The sequence below is a fragment of the Haematobia irritans genome, chromosome 1 (genome assembly GCF_050003625.1).
Source record: "Haematobia irritans isolate KBUSLIRL chromosome 1, ASM5000362v1, whole genome shotgun sequence".
Classification (NCBI taxonomy): Eukaryota; Metazoa; Arthropoda; class Insecta; order Diptera; family Muscidae; genus Haematobia; species Haematobia irritans.
This window is the reverse complement of record NC_134397.1, coordinates 28,453,950-28,459,949: the sequence shown is the minus strand read 5'-3', so window position 1 is coordinate 28,459,949 and position 6,000 is coordinate 28,453,950.

The following is a 6,000-nucleotide window of genomic DNA, read 5'->3' as shown; positions in this document are numbered from 1 at the left end:
CAGATTTAGATATAGCTATATCTTTCGCCCGATATAGACTAATACGGTCCCAGAAGCCAGAGTTTTACCTCAATTTGGTTGAAATTTTGCACTAGGAATGCAATTAGTAGTGAATTTGAAATCGGTTCAGATTTATATACAGCTCCCATATATACCGTTCGCCCAATTTACACTCATATGACCACAGTGGCCAATCTTTCAATCCGATTTACTTGAAATTTCGCACAGGAAGTAGAATTAACATTCCATCTGTACCAAAATTTGGTTGAAATCGGTTCAGATTTAGATATAGCTCCCATATATATTGTTCGCCCGATTTACACTCATATGACCACAGAGACCAATTTTTTACTCCGACTTAGTTGAAATTTTGCACATGGAGTAGAATTAGCATTGTAGCTATGCGTGCCAAATTTGGTTGAAATCGGTTCAGATTCAGATATAGCTCCCATATATATGTTTTTCTGATCTCGACAAAAATGGTCAAAATACCAACATTTGCCTTATAAAATCGCTACTGCTTACTCGAAAAGTTGTAAAAATGGATCTAATTTTCATAAACTTCTAATACATATATAGCGAGCGATAAATCATAAATAAACTTTTGCGAAGTTTCCTTAAAATTGCTTCAGATTTAAATGTTTCCCACATTTTTTTACTAACATTGTGTTCCACCCTAGTGCATTAGCCGACTTAAATTTTGAGCCTATAGATTTTGTAGAAGTCTATCAAATTCTGTCCAGATCGAGTGATATTTAAATATATGTATTTGTGACAAACATTTATATATAGCCCCCAACATATTTGACGGATGTGATATGGTATCGAAAATTTAGATCTACAAAGTGGTGCATGGTATAATATAGTTGGCCCCGCCCGACTTTAGACTTTCTTTACTTGTTTTTATATTAAAACAAGTATATACGGCCGTAAGTTCGGCCAGACCGAATCTTATATACCCTCCACCATGGATTGCGTAGAAACTTCTACGAAAGACTGTCATCCACAATCGAATTACTTGGGTTGTGGTATCTTAAAACTTCTTAACATCGTTTTCTAAATTGTGACTTAGTCCATACGTGGTAGAGAGCCAGAATTGAAATATGGGGGTCGCTTAGATGGGGGCAATATACAATTATGAACTTGATATGGACCAATTTTTTTGTGATTGGGGATCGATTTTGCTGAGGGCTATATATAACTATAGACCGATATGGACCTAGTTGGGCATGGTTTTTAACAGCCATATAATAGCAAAATGTACCAAATTTCAACAGACTCGGATGAAATTTGCTCCTCCAAGAGGCTCCAAAACCAAATCTCGGGATCGGTTTATATGGGGGCTATATATGATTATGGACTGATATGGACCATTTTTTGCATGGCTGTTAAATATCATACACTACCACCACGTACCAAATTTCAGCCAGATCGGATGAATTTTGCTTCTCCAAAAGGCACCGGAGGTCAAATCTGGGGATCGGTTTATATGGGGGTCTATATGTTATATAATTATGAACTGATATGAACCAATTCCTGCATGGTTGTTGGATATCATATACTAACATCACGTACCAAATTTCAACCGTTTCGGATGAATTTTGCTCTTCCACGGGGTTCCGGAGGTCAAATCTGGCGATCGGTTTATATGGGGGCTATATATAATTATGGACCGATTTCGACCAATTTTTGCATGGGTATTTGAGATATATTAACCCCACGTACCAAATTTCAACTGAATCAGATGAATTCTGGTCTTCCAAGAGGCTCCGGAGTTCAAATCTTGTGATCGGTTTATATGGGCGCTATATATAATTATGGACCCTTTTTTGCATGGTCATTAGAGACAATATACTAACACCATGTACCAAATGTCAGCCAGATCAGATCAAATTTGCTACTCTTAGAGGGGGGATCGGTTTATATGGGGGCTATATATAATTATTGACCGATGTGGACGAATTTTTGCATAGTTGTTAGAGACCATGTACCAAATTTCATCCGGGTCGGATGAAATTTGCTTCTCTTAGAGACTCCGCAAGCCAAATCGGGGGATCGGTTTATATGGGGGCTATATATAATTATGGACCGATGTGGACCGAGTTTTGCATGATTGTTAGAGATCATATGCTGACACCATGTGCCAAATTTCAGCCGGATGGGATAAAATTTGCTTCTCTTAGAGGCTCCGCAAGCCAAATCGGGGGATCGGTTTATATGGGGGCTATATATAATTATTGACCGATGTGGACCAATTTTTGCATAGTTGTTTGAGACCATGTACCAAATTTCATCCGGGTCGGATGAAATTTGCTTCTCTTAGAGACTTCGCAAGCCAAATCGGGGGATCGGTTTATATGGGGGCTACATATATAAATATGGACCGATGTGGACCAATTTTTGCATGGTTGTTTGAGACCATATACTAACACCATGCACCAAATTTCAGTCGGATCGGAATTTGCTTCTCTTAGAGGATTCGCAAGCCAAATTTGGGGGTCCGTTTATATGGGGGCTATACGTAAAAGTGGACTGATATGGCCCATTTGCAATACCATCCGACCTACATCAATAACAACTACTTGTGCCAAGTTTCAAGACGATAGCTTGTTTCGTTCGGAGGTTAGCGTGATTTCAACAGACGGACGGACGGACATGCTCAGATCGACTCAAAATTTCACCACGACCCAGAATATATATACTTTATGGGGTCTTAGAGCAATATTTCGATGTGTTACAAACAGAATGATAAAGTCAATATACCCCTATCCTATGGTGGAGGGTAAAATAATACTATTTTTGATAGAATTCTTCCAACTGTGGCAACCGTGGTGGTAATACAAATTTATTTTCTAGGTTATATACGTTGCATTTTCATGTAATAAAGTACTTAGAACCATTTTTGTTTTGTAAAATTTGTTTAAATTTAACGAAAAATATTGTTGGGAAAATTGTTTGGGAATGTATTGTAGTAGTAGGGAACTTTTTTGTCCTTGTAGGGTAAACCGAACATTTTCCCTGGCAACATTGGCAAAGCACCCATAAACATGTACCCCTTTAATTTTCTTAAATATGCAACTGCGGTTTATTTCCCAGGCCTATATCAATGTTACCCCACAAATGCTTATGACTACTAATTCAGCAAGGATGGTTTAGGGTATGATATAGTCGGTTCCGGCCGACTACTACTTTACTTACTTGTTTTTTACATATTAACCAAAAAGATTTGATCGAAAAATTTTTTTTTATTTCGCAGATGGTGGTAAAATTTTCTTCAAATTTTAGTAGATTTTTTTTGTACGAGTAGCAACCGTGCTGACAAACCCACGTATCTTAGATTTTAAATGGTGGTATCACAATGGGTTGAATAGTCTAAATGTGTCAGAAACAATTTTGCCATTAACATAATGGCAAAATTGTTACCCCCTCCCCCATCTGTAAGATATAAAATTAATACTTTACTCAAAAACAAAATTTCAGATTCAGGGAATACCAATTCATCTTCAGGTTCTAATAGCACTCCAGTTAGGTTGGTTTTCTATTTAATATGGTTTTTGTCAAATTTTTTGAAATAATATATTCCTTTGCATTGTATGATTGAAATCTGTGGTTCATGTTATCACTCAATATTTTATTTTTTGTTTTCCAAAAAAAGCAATAAATTATACATTTGAAAATTAATCTAAACATTTATGTTTCACTTAGTGAAAACTGATAGTATGTTTCCATGGCCAGCTATACGTAGATGCAATATGAATATCAAGGATGAGTTTTCTTATCATTTAAGAGTGATAATAAAACTATCTGAATATTTGTTGATATGAAATTGAATCCAATACAAGTTTTGGAAACCAAACCAAACTACTGGGAATAGACTCATTCTTGAGTGAGGCAATAAAAAACTCTGTTATATGATATTTTATTATAAAAATGTCATTTCTTTTACCAATATGGGTGAGAGGAGAAAGAAGTCTCTTATCTAAAATCAATGGCACGCGAAATTTTGATATCTGAAAAAAAAAATTATGACGAAAAAAGTTACATGCAACTACCCTAATATTAGAGTAGTTGCATTAGAGTATTCTCCAATTGACCCTTTTTCAATTTGATACAATTTAAAAAACAAAATCATCATTGTTTTTATCCTTCTTAATCAGGGAAAATATCTCAACTTTTTGACATTTGTCAAAATCCACCATAGTGGCGAACCACAATTCATTCTGAGATTGCCATCTCTCAAATGAGTTGGTTTTTAATCGTAAGGTAATTTGATACTTTTGGCAGAGCACTACTTAAATATCAACTGGAGTTTGTTTTTTTTTGTCATTTCATGGCCTTGGCAAATGTAAAATAATTATCAACATTATTTCATGAAAGTGATACCACCCTTCCCCATTCCCATATCTTCCTCAGCATCTACCATGAGTTACCTAAATTCATTTGTATGGCCCGTAAAGATAAACATTCTCGTGTATGATTGTGTGATAGCAAAACTGTTACAGTTTCATATTCCATAAAATCCTTTGGCTGTTGTGGAGGAGCACCCCTTTTTAATTCATGTCATATGTATTATGAGTGTTTTGCCATGGCATGGTCCTTCGAGCCCATTTGGGAAAGGATGCCAGAACAAAAAAAAAAAAACAACAACAAAAAGGTTTAAATTTCCACAGCATCTTGGCTTGATTTTTAATTTGTCTTGTTTCTTTTTTAATTTCATTGGAATAACTTTGGGTTTGTGGTTTCTCTGAAGTATGGGTAAGGATGTGACTCCTGAATTGCCATATCCTTATTGTGATTTAAATGTAACATTATAAAACAATTTGTTTTTCTTAAATTACTTTGTTGTGGTATAATTAAGAGCAGCATATTTCCATGTTTGGTTTTAGCGTTCTCTTCGCTTTCATTGTCCCTTGTCCTTAACATATTTAGGTCATAAAGCACACCGGTGTTATGTTAATTAGACAAAAATGAATCCTTTTACAAAGAAATTGCCTTTTATTGTTGTTGTTGGCTTCATTTTTATTGGCATCCTGACAAAATATAATGTTCGAAACTTTCAAAATTTTATTACTTTGGGATATAAAATTTTATTTGTGCAATTAATTGTTTCTTTTCTTTGTTTTGTTAATCCTATGGTAAGTATAGATAATAATTTGAGGATCATTACTAAAATGTAGGGGGAGTTTTTATATGACCACAATATGATTTACGAAGTTCTGCAAGATTATTGTTAATGGTTGCAAAATAAATAAATGAGGTTAGGGAAGTAAAAAATAGAAAACAGAACCCTTTGAGAAATATCGGGTCCTGCAAAGCATGTCTCTGTAGCTATGTTGGTATTATTTTTTTTGCTTTTGTCCCCAAATCAGGAAGCGTTCATACCCACACATTCCCAATATGAAACGAAATAATCCAATAAACAGTGCCAACAAGTTTTTGATAAATTTTATAAAAAGACTTATGATTTCTGCGTTATAGAAAATTTTGTCAAAATTGTATTTCTATAGAAAATTTTGTCAAAATTTTATTTCTATAGAAAATTTTGTCAAAATCTTATTTCTACTGAAAATTTTTTCAAAATTTTATTTCTATAGAAAATTTTTTCAAAATTTTATTTCTATAGAAAATTTTGTCAACATTTTATTTCTACATAAAATTTTGTCACAATCTTATTTCTATAGAAAATTTTGTCAGAATTTTATTTCTATAAAAAATTTTGTCAAAATTTTAATTCTATAGAAAATTTTGTCAAAATTTTATTTCTATACAAAATATTGGTAAAAATTTTCTTTGTACAGAAACTTTTGTTTCTATAGAAATGTTGTTAAAATGTTATTTCTACAGAAAATTTTTGAAAATTTTATTTCTATAGAAAATTTTGTCAAAATTTTATTTCTGTAGATAATTTTGTCAAAATCTTATTTCTACTGAAAATTTTGTCAAAATTTTATTTCTTTAGAAAATTTTGTTGAAATTTTATTTCTATAGAAAATTTTGTTA